This window comes from Salvelinus fontinalis, unplaced genomic scaffold (assembly GCF_029448725.1).
Source record: "Salvelinus fontinalis isolate EN_2023a unplaced genomic scaffold, ASM2944872v1 scaffold_0089, whole genome shotgun sequence".
In the NCBI taxonomy this organism is placed as follows: domain Eukaryota; kingdom Metazoa; phylum Chordata; class Actinopteri; order Salmoniformes; family Salmonidae; genus Salvelinus; species Salvelinus fontinalis.
Window position 1 is genome coordinate 57,919 of NW_026600298.1, and position 15,821 is coordinate 73,739.

Below are 15,821 nucleotides of genomic sequence, written 5' to 3' on the forward strand. Positions count from 1 at the left end.
TGATATAGTCCTAATGTTTAACGTCTAGTGATGTAGGTCTACTGTTTAACGTCTAGTGATATAGTCCTACTGTTTAACGTCTAGTGATGTAGGCCTACTGTTTAACGTCTAGTGATGAAGTACTACTGTTTAACGTCTAGTGATATAGGCCAACTGTTTAACGTCTAGTGATGTAGTACTACTGTTTAACGTCTAGTGATATAGGTCTACTGTTTAACGTCTAGTGATATAGTTCTACTGTTTAACGTCTAATGATGTAGTCCTACTGTTTAACGTCTAGTGATGCAGTCCTACTGTTTAACGTCTAGTGATATAGTCCTACTGTTTAACGTCTAGTGATATAGTCCTACTGTTTAACGTCTAGTGATGTAGTCCTACTGTTTAACGTCTAGTGATATAGTCCTAATGTTTAACGTCTAGTGATGTAGGTCTACTGTTTAACGTCTAGTGATATAGGCCTACTGTTTAACGTCTAGTGATGTAGGTCTACTGTTTAACGTCTAGTGATGTAGGCCTACTGTTTAACGTCTAGTGATATAGGTCTACTGTTTAACGTCTAGTGATATAGTTCTACTGTTTAACGTCTAATGATGTAGTCCTACTGTTTAACGTCTAGTGATGTAGTCCTACTGTTTAACGTCTAGTGATATAGTCCTACTGTTTAACGTCTAGTGATATAGTCCTACTGTTTAACGTCTAGTGATGTAGTCCTACTGTTTAACGTCTAGTGATATAGTCCTAATGTTTAACGTCTAGTGATGTAGGTCTACTGTTTAACGTCTAGTGATATAGTCCTACTGTTTAACGTCTAGTGATGTAGTCCTACTGTTTAACGTCTAGTGATGTAGTCCTACTGTTTAACGTCTAGTGATATAGTCCTACTGTTTAACGTCTAGTGATATAGGCCTACTGTTTAACGTCTAGTGATGAGGTCTACTGTTTAACGTCTAGTGATGTAGGCCTACTGTTTAACGTCTAGTGATATAGGTTTACTGTTTAACGTCTAGTGATGTAGTTCTACTGTTTAACGTCTAATGATGTAGTCCTACTGTTTAACGTCTAGTGATGCAGTCCTACTGTTTAACGTCTAGTGATATAGTCCTACTGTTTAACGTCTAGTGATGTAGGCCTACTGTTTAACGTCTAGTGATATAGGCCTACTGTTTAAGGTCTAGTGATATAGGTCTACTGTTTAACGTCTAGTGATGTAGTCCTACTGTTTAACGTCTAGTGATATAGGTCTACTGTTTAACGTCTAGTGATATAGTCCTACTGTTTAACGTCTAGTGATATAGTCCTACTGTTTAACGTCCAGTGATGTAGGTCTACTGTTTAACGTCTAGTGATGTAGGCCTACTGTTTAACGTCTAGTGATATAGGTCTACTGTTTAACGTCTAGTGATATAGTTCTACTGTTTAACGTCTAATGATGTAGTCCTACTGTTTAACGTCTAGTGATATAGTCCTACTGTTTAACGTCTAGTGATGTAGTCCTACTGTTTAATGTCTAGTGATATAGTCCTAATGTTTAACGTCTAGTGATGTAGGTCTACTGTTTAACGTCTAGTGATATAGTCCTACTGTTTAACGTCTAGTGATGTAGGCCTACTGTTTAACGTCTAGTGATGAAGTACTACTGTTTAACGTCTAGTGATATAGGCCAACTGTTTAACGTCTAGTGATGTAGGCCTACTGTTTAACGTCTAGTGATGTAGTACTACTGTTTAACGTCTAGTGATATAGTCCTACTGTTTAACGTCTAGTGATGTAGTCCTACTGTTTAACGTCTAGCGATGTAGGTCTACTGTTTAACGTCTAGTGATATAGTCCTACTGTTTAACGTCTAGTGATATAGTCCTACTGTTTAACGTCTAGTGATGTAGTACTACTGTTTAACGTCTAGTGATATAGGTCTACTGTTTAACGTCTAGTGATATAGTTCTACTGTTTAACGTCTAATGATGTAGTCCTACTGTTTAACGTCTAGTGATGCAGTCCTACTGTTTAACGTCTAGTGATATAGTCCTACTGTTTAACGTCTAGTGATATAGTCCTACTGTTTAACGTCTAGTGATGTAGTCCTACTGTTTAACGTCTAGTGATATAGTCCTAATGTTTAACGTCTAGTGATGTAGGTCTACTGTTTAACGTCTAGTGATATAGGCCTACTGTTTAACGTCTAGTGATGTAGGTCTACTGTTTAACGTCTAGTGATGTAGGCCTACTGTTTAACGTCTAGTGATATAGGTCTACTGTTTAACGTCTAGTGATATAGTTCTACTGTTTAACGTCTAATGATGTAGTCCTACTGTTTAACGTCTAGTGATGTAGTCCTACTGTTTAACGTCTAGTGATATAGTCCTACTGTTTAACGTCTAGTGATATAGTCCTACCGTTTAACGTCTAGTGATGTAGTCCTACTGTTTAACGTCTAGTGATATAGTCCTAATGTTTAACGTCTAGTGATGTAGGTCTACTGTTTAACGTCTAGTGATATAGTCCTACTGTTTAACGTCTAGTGATGTAGTCCTACTGTTTAACGTCTAGTGATGTAGTCCTACTGTTTAACGTCTAGTGATATAGTCCTACTGTTTAACGTCTAGTGATATAGGCCTACTGTTTAACGTCTAGTGATGTAGGTCTACTGTTTAACGTCTAGTGATGTAGGCCTACTGTTTAACGTCTAGTGATATAGGTTTACTGTTTAACGTCTAGTGATATAGTTCTACTGTTTAACGTCTAATGATGTAGTCCTACTGTTTAACGTCTAGTGATGCAGTCCTACTGTTTAACGTCTAGTGATATAGTCCTACTGTTTAACGTCTAGTGATGTAGGCCTACTGTTTAACGTCTAGTGATATAGGCCTACTGTTTAAGGTCTAGTGATATAGGTCTACTGTTTAACGTCTAGTGATGTAGTCCTACTGTTTAACGTCTAGTGATATAGGTCTACTGTTTAACGTCTAGTGATATAGTCCTACTGTTTAACGTCTAGTGATATAGTCCTACTGTTTAACGTCCAGTGATGTAGGTCTACTGTTTAACGTCTAGTGATGTAGGCCTACTGTTTAACGTCTAGTGATATAGGTCTACTGTTTAACGTCTAGTGATATAGTTCTACTGTTTAACGTCTAATGATGTAGTCCTACTGTTTAACGTCTAGTGATATAGTCCTACTGTTTAACGTCTAGTGATGTAGTCCTACTGTTTAACGTCTAGTGATATAGTCCTAATGTTTAACGTCTAGTGATGTAGGTCTACTGTTTAACGTCTAGTGATATAGTCCTACTGTTTAACGTCTAGTGATGTAGGCCTACTGTTTAACGTCTAGTGATGAAGTACTACTGTTTAACGTCTAGTGATATAGGCCAACTGTTTAACGTCTAGTGATGTAGGCCTACTGTTTAACGTCTAGTGATGTAGTACTACTGTTTAACGTCTAGTGATATAGTCCTACTGTTTAACGTCTAGTGATGTAGTCCTACTGTTTAACGTCTAGTGATGTAGGTCTACTGTTTAACGTCTAGTGATATAGTCCTACTGTTTAACGTCTAGTGATATAGTCCTACTGTTTAACGTCTAGTGATATAGTCCTACTGTTTAACGTCTAGTGATATAGTCCTACTGTTTAACGTCTAGTGATGTAGCTCTACTGTTTAACGTCTAGTGATATATTCCTACTGTTTAACGTCTAGTGATATATTCCTACTGTTTAACGTCTAGTGATATATTCCTACTGTTTAACGTCTAGTGATGTAGGCCTACTGTTTAACGTCTAGTGATGAAGTACTACTGTTTAACGTCTAGTGATATAGGCCTACTGTTTAACGTCTAGTGATATAGTCCTACTGTTTAACGTCTAGTGATATAGGTCTACTGTTTAACATCTAGTGATATAGGTCTACTGTTTAACGTCTAGTGATATAGTCCTACTGTTTAACGTCTAGTGATGTAGTCCTACTGTTTAACGTCTAGTGATATATTCCTACTGTTTAACGTCTATTGATGTAGGCCTACTGTTTAACGTCTAGTGATGTAGTCCTACTGTTTATTGTCTAGTGATGTAGTCCTACTGTTTAACGTCTAGTGATATATTCCTACTGTTTAACGTCTAGTGATGTAGTCCTACTGTTTAACGTCTAGTGATGTAGTCCTACTGTTTATCGTCTAGTGATATAGTCCTACTGTTTAACGTCTAGTGATATAGTCCTACTGTTTAACGTCTAGTGATATAGTCCTACTGTTTAACGTCTAGTGATATAGGCCTACTGTTTAACGTCTAGTGATATAGGTCTACTGTTTAACGTCTAGTGATGTAGTCCTACTGTTTAACGTCTAGTGATATAGGTCTACTGTTTAACGTCTAGTGATATAGTCCTACTGTTTAACGTCTAGTGATATAGTCCTACTGTTTAACGTCTAGTGATGTAGTCCTACTGTTTAACGTCTAGTGATGTAGTCCTACTGTTTAACGTCTAGTGATATAGGCCTACTGTTTAACGTCTAGTGATATAGTCCTACTGTTTAACGTCCAGTGATGTAGATCTACTGTTTAACGTCTAGTGATGTAGGCCTACTGTTTAACGTCTAGTGATATAGGTCTACTGTTTAACGTCTAGTGATATAGTTCTACTGTTTAACGTCTAATGATGTAGTCCTACTGTTTAACGTCTAGTGATGCAGTCCTACTGTTTAACGTCTAGTGATATAGTTCTACTGTTTAACGTCTAGTGATATAGTCCTACTGTTTAACGTCTAGTGATGTAGTCCTACTGTTTAACGTCTAGTGATATAGTCCTAATGTTTAACGTCTAGTGATGTAGGTCTACTGTTTAACGTCTAGTGATATAGGCCTACTGTTTAACGTCTAGTGATATAGGCCTACTGTTTAAGGTCTAGTGATATAGGTCTACTGTTTAACGTCTAGTGATGTAGTCCTACTGTTTAACGTCTAGTGATATAGGTCTACTGTTTAACGTCTAGTGATATAGTCCTACTGTTTAACGTCTAGTGATATAGGCCTACTGTTTAACGTCTAGTGATATAGTTCTACTGTTTAACGTCTAATGATGTAGTCCTACTGTTTAACGTCTAGTGATATAGTCCTACTGTTTAACGTCTAGTGATGTAGTCCTACTGTTTAACGTCTAGTGATATAGTCCTAATGTTTAACGTCTAGTGATGTAGGTCTACTGTTTAACGTCTAGTGATATAGTCCTACTGTTTAACGTCTAGTGATGTAGGCCTACTGTTTAACGTCTAGTGATGAAGTACTACTGTTTAACGTCTAGTGATATAGGCCAACTGTTTAACGTCTAGTGATGTAGTCCTACTGTTTAACGTCTAGTGATATATTCCTACTGTTTAACGTCTAGTGATGTAGGCCTACTGTTTAACGTCTAGTGATGTAGTACTACTGTTTAACGTCTAGTGATATAGTCCTACTGTTTAACGTCTAGTGATGTAGTCCTACTGTTTAACGTCTAGTGATGTAGGTCTACTGTTTAACGTCTAGTGATATAGTCCTACTGTTTAACGTCTAGTGATATAGTCCTACTGTTTAACGTCTAGTGATATAGTCCTACTGTTTAACGTCTAGTGATATAGTCCTACTGTTTAACGTCTAGTGATGTAGCTCTACTGTTTAACGTCTAGTGATATATTCCTACTGTTTAACGTCTAGTGATATATTCCTACTGTTTAACGTCTAGTGATATATTCCTACTGTTTAACGTCTAGTGATGTAGGCCTACTGTTTAACGTCTAGTGATGAAGTACTACTGTTTAACGTCTAGTGATATAGGCCTACTGTTTAACGTCTAGTGATATAGTCCTACTGTTTAACGTCTAGTGATATAGGTCTACTGTTTAACATCTAGTGATATAGGTCTACTGTTTAACGTCTAGTGATATAGTCCTACTGTTTAACGTCTAGTGATGTAGTCCTACTGTTTAACGTCTAGTGATATATTCCTACTGTTTAACGTCTAGTGATGTAGGCCTACTGTTTAACGTCTGGTGATGTAGTCCTACTGTTTAACGTCTAGTGATGTAGGCCTACTGTTTAACGTCTAGTGATGTAGCCCTACTGTTTAACGTCTAGTGATCTAGTCCTACTGTTTAACGTCTAGTGATATATTCCTACTGTTTAACGTCTAGTGATGTAGTCCTACTGTTTAACGTCTAGTGATGTAGTCCTACTTTTTATCGTCTAGTGATATAGTCCTACTGTTTAACGTCTAGTGATATAGTCCTACTGTTTAACGTCTAGTGATATAGTCCTACTGTTTAACGTCTAGTGATATAGTCCTACTGTTTAACGTCTAGTGATATAGGCCTACTGTTTAACGTCTAGTGATATAGGTCTACTGTTTAACGTCTAGTGATGTAGTCCTACTGTTTAACGTCTAGTGATATAGGTCTACTGTTTAACGTCTAGTGATATAGGTCTACTGTTTAACGTCTAGTGATATAGTCCTACTGTTTAACGTCTAGTGATGTAGTCCTACTGTTTAACGTCTAGTGATGTAGTCCTACTGTTTAACGTCTAGTGATATAGGCCTACTGTTTAACGTCTAGTGATATAGTCCTACTGTTTAACGTCCAGTGATGTAGGTCTACTGTTTAACGTCTAGTGATGTAGGCCTACTGTTTAACGTCTAGTGATATAGGTCTACTGTTTAACGTCTAGTGATATAGTTCTACTGTTTAACGTCTAATGATGTAGTCCTACTGTTTAACGTCTAGTGATGCAGTCCTACTGTTTAATGTCTAGTGATATAGTTCTACTGTTTAACGTCTAGTGATATAGTCCTACTGTTTAACGTCTAGTGATGTAGTCCTACTGTTTAACGTCTAGTGATATAGTCCTAATGTTTAACGTCTAGTGATGTAGGTCTACTGTTTAACGCCTAGTGATATAGTCCTACTGTTTAACGTCTAGTGATGTAGTCCTACTGTTTAACGTCTAGTGATATAGTCCTACTGTTTAACGTCTAGTGATATAGGCCTACTGTTTAACGTCTAGTGATGTAGGTCTACTGTTTAACGTCTAGTGATGTAGGCCTACTGTTTAACGTCTAGTGATATAGGTTTACTGTTTAACGTCTAGTGATATAGTTCTACTGTTTAACGTATAATGATGTAGTCCTACTGTTTAACGTCTAGTGATGCAGTCCTACTGTTTAACGTCTAGTGATATAGGTCTACTGTTTAACGTCTAGTGATATAGGCCTACTGTTTAACGTCTAGTGATGTAGTCCTACTGTTTAACGTCTAGTGATATAGGCCTACTGTTTAACGTCTAGTGATATAGGTCTACTGTTTAACGTCTAGTGATGTAGTCCTACTGTTTAACGTCTAGTGATATAGGTCTACTGTTTAACGTCTAGTGATATAGTCCTACTGTTTAACGTCTAGTGATATAGTCCTACTGTTTAACGTCTAGTGATGTAGTCCTACTGTTTAACGTCTAGTGATGTAGTCCTACTGTTTAACGTCTAGTGATATAGGCCTACTGTTTAACGTCTAGTGATATAGTCCTACTGTTTAACGTCCAGTGATGTAGGTCTACTGTTTAACGTCTAGTGATGTAGGCCTACTGTTTAACGTCTAGTGATATAGGTCTACTGTTTAACGTCTAGTGATATAGTTCTACTGTTTAACGTCTAATGATGTAGTCCTACTGTTTAACGTCTAGTGATGCAGTCCTACTGTTTAACGTCTAGTGATATAGTTCTACTGTTTAACGTCTAGTGATGTAGGTCTACTGTTTAACGCCTAGTGATATAGTCCTACTGTTTAACGTCTAGTGATGTAGTCCTACTGTTTAACGTCTAGTGATATAGTCCTACTGTTTAACGTCTAGTGATATAGGCCTACTGTTTAACGTCTAGTGATGTAGGTCTACTGTTTAACGTCTAGTGATGTAGGCCTACTGTTTAACGTCTAGTGATATAGGTTTACTGTGTAACGTCTAGTGATATAGTTCTACTGTTTAACGTCTAATGATGTAGTCCTACTGTTTAACGTCTAGTGATGCAGTCCTACTGTTTAACGTCTAGTGATATAGGTCTACTGTTTAACGTCTAGTGATATAGGCCTACTGTTTAACGTCTAGTGATGTAGTCCTACTGTTTAACGTCTAGTGATATAGGCCTACTGTTTAACGTCTAGTGATATAGTCCTACTGTTTAACGTCTAGTGATGTAGGTCTACTGTTTAACGTCTAGTGATGTAGGCCTACTGTTTAACGTCTAGTGATATAGGTCTACTGTTTAACGTCAAGTGATATAGTTCTACTGTTTAACGTCTAATGATGTAGTCCTACTGTTTAACGTCTAGTGATGCAGTCCTACTGTTTAACGTCTAGTGATATAGTCCTACTGTTTAACGTCTAGTGATATAGTCCTACTGTTTAACGTCTAGTGATGTAGTCCTACTGTTTAACGTCTAGTGATATAGTCCTAATGTTTAACGTCTAGTGATGTAGGTCTACTGTTTAACGTCTAGTGATATAGTCCTACTGTTTAACGTCTATTGATGTAGTCCTACTGTTTAACGTCTAGTGATGTAGTCCTACTGTTTAACGTCTAGTGATATAGTCCTACTGTTTAACGTCTAGTGATATAGTCCTACTGTTTAACGTCTAGTGATATAGTCCTACTGTTTAACGTCTAGTGATATAGGCCTACTGTTTAACGTCTAGTGATGTAGGTCTACTGTTTAACGTCTAGTGATGTAGGCCTACTGTTTAACGTCTAGTGATATAGGTTTACTGTTTAACGTCTAGTGATATAGTTCTACTGTTTAACGTCTAATGATGTAGTCCTACTGTTTAACGTCTAGTGATGCAGTCCTACTGTTTAACGTCTAGTGATATAGTCCTACTGTTTAACGTCTAGTGATGTATTCCTACTGTTTAACGTCTAGTGATATAGTCATACTGTTTAACGTCTAGTGATGTAGTCCTACTGTTTAACGTCTAATGATATAGTCCTACTGTTTAACGTCTAGTGATGTAGGTCTACTGTTTAACGTCTAGTGATATAGTCCTACTGTTTAACGTCTAGTGATATAGTCCTACTGTTTAACGTCTAGTGATGTAGTCCTACTGTTTAACGTCTAGTGATATAGGTCTACTGTTTAACGTCTAGTGATATAGTCCTACTGTTTAACGTCTAGTGATATAGTCCTACTGTTTATCGTCTAGTGATGTAGTCCTACTGTTTAACGTCTAGTGATGTAGTCCTACTGTTTAACGTCTAGTGATATAGGTCTACTGTTTAACGTCTAGTGATATAGTCCTACTGTTTAACGTCTAGTGATATAGGCCTACTGTTTAACGTCTAGTGATATAGGTCTACTGTTTAACGTCTAGTGATATAGTCCTACTGTTTAACGTCTAGTGATGTAGGCCTACTGTTTAACGTCTAGTGATATAGGTTTACTGTTTAACGTCTAGTGATATAGTTCTACTGTTTAACGTCTAGTGATATAGTCCTACTGTTTAACGTCTAGTGATGTAGTCCTACTGTTTAACGTCTAGTGATATAGGTCTACTGTTTAACGTCTAGTGATATAGTCCTACTGTTTAACGTCTAGTGATATAGTCCTACTGTTTATCGTCTAGTGATGTAGTCCTACTGTTTAACGTCTAGTGATGTAGTCCTACTGTTTAAAGTCTAGTGATATAGGTCTACTGTTTAACGTCTAGTGATATAGTCCTACTGTTTAACGTCTAGTGATATAGGCCTACTGTTTAACGTCTAGTGATATAGGTCTACTGTTTAACGTCTAGTGATATAGTCCTACTGTTTAACGTCTAGTGATGTAGTCCTACTGTTTAACGTCTAGTGATGTAGTCCTACTGTTTAACGTCTAGTGATATAGGTCTACTGTTTAACGTCTAGTGATATTGTCCTACTGTTTAACGTCTAGTGATATAGGCCTACTGTTTAACGTCTAGTGATATAGGTCTACTGTTTAACGTCTAGTGATATAGTCCTACTGTTTAACGTCTAGTGATGTAGGCCTACTGTTTAACGTCTAGTGATATAGGTTTACTGTGTAACGTCTAGTGATATAGTTCTACTGTTTAACGTCTAATGATGTAGTCCTACTGTTTAACGTCTAGTGATGCAGTCCTACTGTTTAACGTCTAGTGATATAGGTCTACTGTTTAACGTCTAGTGATATAGGCCTACTGTTTAACGTCTAGTGATGTAGTCCTACTGTTTAACGTCTAGTGATATAGGCCTACTGTTTAACGTCTAGTGATATAGTCCTACTGTTTAACGTCTAGTGATGTAGGTCTACTGTTTAACGTCTAGTGATGTAGGCCTACTGTTTAACGTCTAGTGATATAGGTCTACTGTTTAACGTCAAGTGATATAGTTCTACTGTTTAACGTCTAATGATGTAGTCCTACTGTTTAACGTCTAGTGATGCAGTCCTACTGTTTAACGTCTAGTGATATAGTCCTACTGTTTAACGTCTAGTGATATAGTCCTACTGTTTAACGTCTAGTGATGTAGTCCTACTGTTTAACGTCTAGTGATATAGTCCTAATGTTTAACGTCTAGTGATGTAGGTCTACTGTTTAACGTCTAGTGATATAGTCCTACTGTTTAACGTCTATTGATGTAGTCCTACTGTTTAACGTCTAGTGATGTAGTCCTACTGTTTAACGTCTAGTGATATAGTCCTACTGTTTAACGTCTAGTGATATAGTCCTACTGTTTAACGTCTAGTGATATAGTCCTACTGTTTAACGTCTAGTGATATAGGCCTACTGTTTAACGTCTAGTGATGTAGGTCTACTGTTTAACGTCTAGTGATGTAGGCCTACTGTTTAACGTCTAGTGATATAGGTTTACTGTTTAACGTCTAGTGATATAGTTCTACTGTTTAACGTCTAATGATGTAGTCCTACTGTTTAACGTCTAGTGATGCAGTCCTACTGTTTAACGTCTAGTGATATAGTCCTACTGTTTAACGTCTAGTGATGTATTCCTACTGTTTAACGTCTAGTGATATAGTCATACTGTTTAACGTCTAGTGATGTAGTCCTACTGTTTAACGTCTAATGATATAGTCCTACTGTTTAACGTCTAGTGATGTAGGTCTACTGTTTAACGTCTAGTGATATAGTCCTACTGTTTAACGTCTAGTGATATAGTCCTACTGTTTAACGTCTAGTGATGTAGTCCTACTGTTTAACGTCTAGTGATATAGGTCTACTGTTTAACGTCTAGTGATATAGTCCTACTGTTTAACGTCTAGTGATATAGTCCTACTGTTTATCGTCTAGTGATGTAGTCCTACTGTTTAACGTCTAGTGATGTAGTCCTACTGTTTAACGTCTAGTGATATAGGTCTACTGTTTAACGTCTAGTGATATAGTCCTACTGTTTAACGTCTAGTGATATAGGCCTACTGTTTAACGTCTAGTGATATAGGTCTACTGTTTAACGTCTAGTGATATAGTCCTACTGTTTAACGTCTAGTGATGTAGGCCTACTGTTTAACGTCTAGTGATATAGGTTTACTGTTTAACGTCTAGTGATATAGTTCTACTGTTTAACGTCTAGTGATATAGTCCTACTGTTTAACGTCTAGTGATGTAGTCCTACTGTTTAACGTCTAGTGATATAGGTCTACTGTTTAACGTCTAGTGATATAGTCCTACTGTTTAACGTCTAGTGATATAGTCCTACTGTTTATCGTCTAGTGATGTAGTCCTACTGTTTAACGTCTAGTGATGTAGTCCTACTGTTTAAAGTCTAGTGATATAGGTCTACTGTTTAACGTCTAGTGATATAGTCCTACTGTTTAACGTCTAGTGATATAGGCCTACTGTTTAACGTCTAGTGATATAGGTCTACTGTTTAACGTCTAGTGATATAGTCCTACTGTTTAACGTCTAGTGATGTAGTCCTACTGTTTAACGTCTAGTGATGTAGTCCTACTGTTTAACGTCTAGTGATATAGGTCTACTGTTTAACGTCTAGTGATATTGTCCTACTGTTTAACGTCTAGTGATATAGGCCTACTGTTTAACGTCTAGTGATATAGGTCTACTGTTTAACGTCTAGTGATATAGTCCTACTGTTTAACGTCTAGTGATGTAGGCCTACTGTTTAACGTCTAGTGATATAGGTTTACTGTTTAACGTCTAGTGATATAGTTCTACTGTTTAACGTCTAGTGATATAGTCCTACTGTTTAACGTCTAGTGATGTAGTCCTACTGTTTAACGTCTAGTGATATAGGTCTACTGTTTAACGTCTAGTGATATAGTCCTACTGTTTAACGTCTAGTGATATAGTCCTACTGTTTATCGTCTAGTGATGTAGTCCTACTGTTTAACGTCTAGTGATGTAGTCCTACTGTTTAAAGTCTAGTGATATAGGTCTACTGTTTAACGTCTAGTGATATAGTCCTACTGTTTAACGTCTAGTGATATAGGCCTACTGTTTAACGTCTAGTGATATAGGTCTACTGTTTAACGTCTAGTGATATAGTCCTACTGTTTAACGTCTAGTGATGTAGGCCTACTGTTTAACGTCTAGTGATATAGGTTTACTGTTTAACGTCTAGTGATATAGTTCTACTGTTTAACGTCTAATAATGTAGTCCTACTGTTTAACGTCTAGTGATGCAGTCCTACTGTTTAACGTCTAGTGATATAGGTCTACTGTTTAACGTCTAGTGATATAGGCCTACTGTTTAACGTCTAGTGATGTAGTCCTACTGTTTAACGTCTAGTGATATAGGCCTACTGTTTAACGTCTAGTGATGTAGGTCTACTGTTTAACGTCTAGTGATGTAGTCCTACTGTTTAACGTCTAGTGATATAGGTCTACTGTTTAACGTCTAGTGATGTAGTTCTACTGTTTAACGTCTAATGATGTATTCCTACTGTTTAACGTCTAGTGATATAGGTCTACTGTTTAACGTCTAGTGATATAGTTCTACTGTTTAACGTCTAATGATGTATTCCTACTGTTTAACGTCTAGTGATGCAGTCCTACTGTTTAACGTCTAGTGATATAGTTCTACTGTTTAACGTCTAGTGATATAGTCCTACTGTTTAACGTCTAGTGATGTAGTCCTACTGTTTAACGTCTAGTGATATAGTCCTAATGTTTAACGTCTAGTGATGTAGGTCTACTGTTTAACGCCTAGTGATATAGTCCTACTGTTTAACGTCTAGTGATATAGTCCTACTGTTTAACGTCTAGTGATATAGTCCTACTGTTTAACGTCTAGTGATGTAGTCCTACTGTTTAACGTCTAGTGATATAGTCCTAATGTTTAACGTCTAGTGATGTAGGTCTACTGTTTAACGTCTAGTGATATAGTCCTACTGTTTAACGTCTATTGATGTAGTCCTACTGTTTAACGTCTAGTGATGTAGTCCTACTGTTTAACGTCTAGTGATATAGTCCTACTGTTTAACGTCTAGTGATATAGTCCTACTGTTTAACGTCTAGTGATATAGGCCTACTGTTTAACGTCTAGTGATGTAGGTCTACTGTTTAACGTCTAGTGATGTAGGTCTACTGTTTAACGTCTAGTGATATAGGTTTACTGTTTAACGTCTAGTGATATAGTTCTACTGTTTAACGTCTAATGATGTAGTCCTACTGTTTAACGTCTAGTGATGCAGTCCTACTGTTTAACGTCTAGTGATATTGGTCTACTGTTTAACGTCTAGTGATGTAGTCCTACTGTTTAACGTCTAGTGATATAGTCCTACTGTTTAACGTCTAGTGATGTAGGTCTACTGTTTAACGTCTAGTGATATAGTCCTACTGTTTAACGTCTAGTGATATAGTCCTACTGTTTAACGTCTAGTGATGTAGTCCTACTGTTTAACGTCTAGTGATATAGTCCTACTGTTTAACGTCTAGTGATATAGTCCTACTGTTTAACGTCTAGTGATATAGGCCTACTGTTTAACGTCTAGTGATGTAGGTCTACTGTTTAACGTCTAGTGATGTAGGCCTACTGTTTAACGTCTAGTGATATAGGTTTACTGTTTAACGTCTAGTGATATAGTTCTACTGTTTAACGTCTAATGATGTAGTCCTACTGTTTAACGTCTAGTGATGTAGTCCTACTGTTTAACGTCTAGTGATATTGGTCTACTGTTTAACGTCTATTGATTTAGTCCTACTGTTTAACGTCTAGTGATATAGTCCTACTGTTTAACGTCTAGTGATGTAGTCCTACTGTTTAACGTCTAGTGATATAGTCATACTGTTTAACGTCTAGTGATGTAGTCCTACTGTTTAACGTCTAGTGATATAGTCCTACTGTTTAACGTCTAGTGATGTAGGTCTACTGTTTAACGTCTAGTGATATAGTCCTACTGTTTAACGTCTAGTGATATAGTCCTACTGTTTAACGTCTAGTGATGTAGTCCTACTGTTTAACGTCTAGTGATAGAGGTCTACTGTTTAACGTCTAGTGATATAGTCCTACTGTTTAACGTCTAGTGATATAGTCCTACTGTTTATCGTCTAGTGATGTAGTCCTACTGTTTAACGTCTAGTGATGTAGTCCTACTGTTTAACGTCTAGTGATATAGGTCTACTGTTTAACGTCTAGTGATATAGTCCTACTGTTTAACGTCTAGTGATATAGGACTACTGTTTAACGTCTAGTGATATAGGTCTACTGTTTAACGTCTAGTGATATAGTCCTACTGTTTAACGTCTAGTGATATAGGTCTACTGTTTAACGTCTAGTGATATAGTCCTACTGTTTAACGTCTAGTGATGTAGGCCTACTGTTTAACGTCTAGTGATATAGGTTTACTGTTTAACGTCTAGTGATATAGTTCTGCTGTTTAACGTCTAATGATGTAGTTCTACTGTTTAACGTCTAGGGATGCAGTCCTACTGTTTAACGTCTAGTGATATAGGTCTACTGTTTAACGTCTAGTGATATAGGCCTACTGTTTAACGTCTAGTGATGTAGTCCTACTGTTTAACGTCTAGTGATATAGGCCTACTGTTTAACGTCTAGTGATATAGGTCTACTGTTTAACGTCTAGTGATGTAGTCCTACTGTTTAACGTCTAGTGATATAGGTCTACTGTTTAACGTCTAGTGATATAGTCCTACTGTTTAACGTCTAGTGATATAGTCCTACTGTTTAACGTCTAGTGATGTAGTCCTACTGTTTAACGTCTAGTGATGTAGTCCTACTGTTTAACGTCTAGTGATATAGGCCTACTGTTTAACGTCTAGTGATATAGTCCTACTGTTTAACGTCCAGTGATGTAGGTCTACTGTTTAACGTCTAGTGATGTAGGCCTACTGTTTAACGTCTAGTGATATAGGTCTACTGTTTAACGTCTAGTGATATAGTTCTACTGTTTAACGTCTAATGATGTAGTCCTACTGTTTAACGTCTAGTGATGTAGTCCTACTGTTTAACGTCTAGTGATATAGTCCTACTGTTTAACGTCTAGTGATATAGTCCTACTGTTTAACGTCTAGTGATATAGGCCTACTGTTTAACGTCTAGTGATGTAGGTCTACTGTTTAACGTCTAGTGATGTAGGCCTACTGTTTAACGTCTAGTGATATAGGTTTACTGTTTAACGTCTAGTGATATAGTTCTACTGTTTAACGTCTAATGATGTAGTCCTACTGTTTAACGTCTAGTGATGCAGTCCTACTGTTTAACGTCTAGTGATATTGGTCTACTGTTTAACGTCTAGTGATTTAGTCCTACTGTTTAACGTCTAGTGATTTAGTCCTACTGTTTAACGTCTAGTGATATAGTCCTACTGTTTAACGTCTAGTG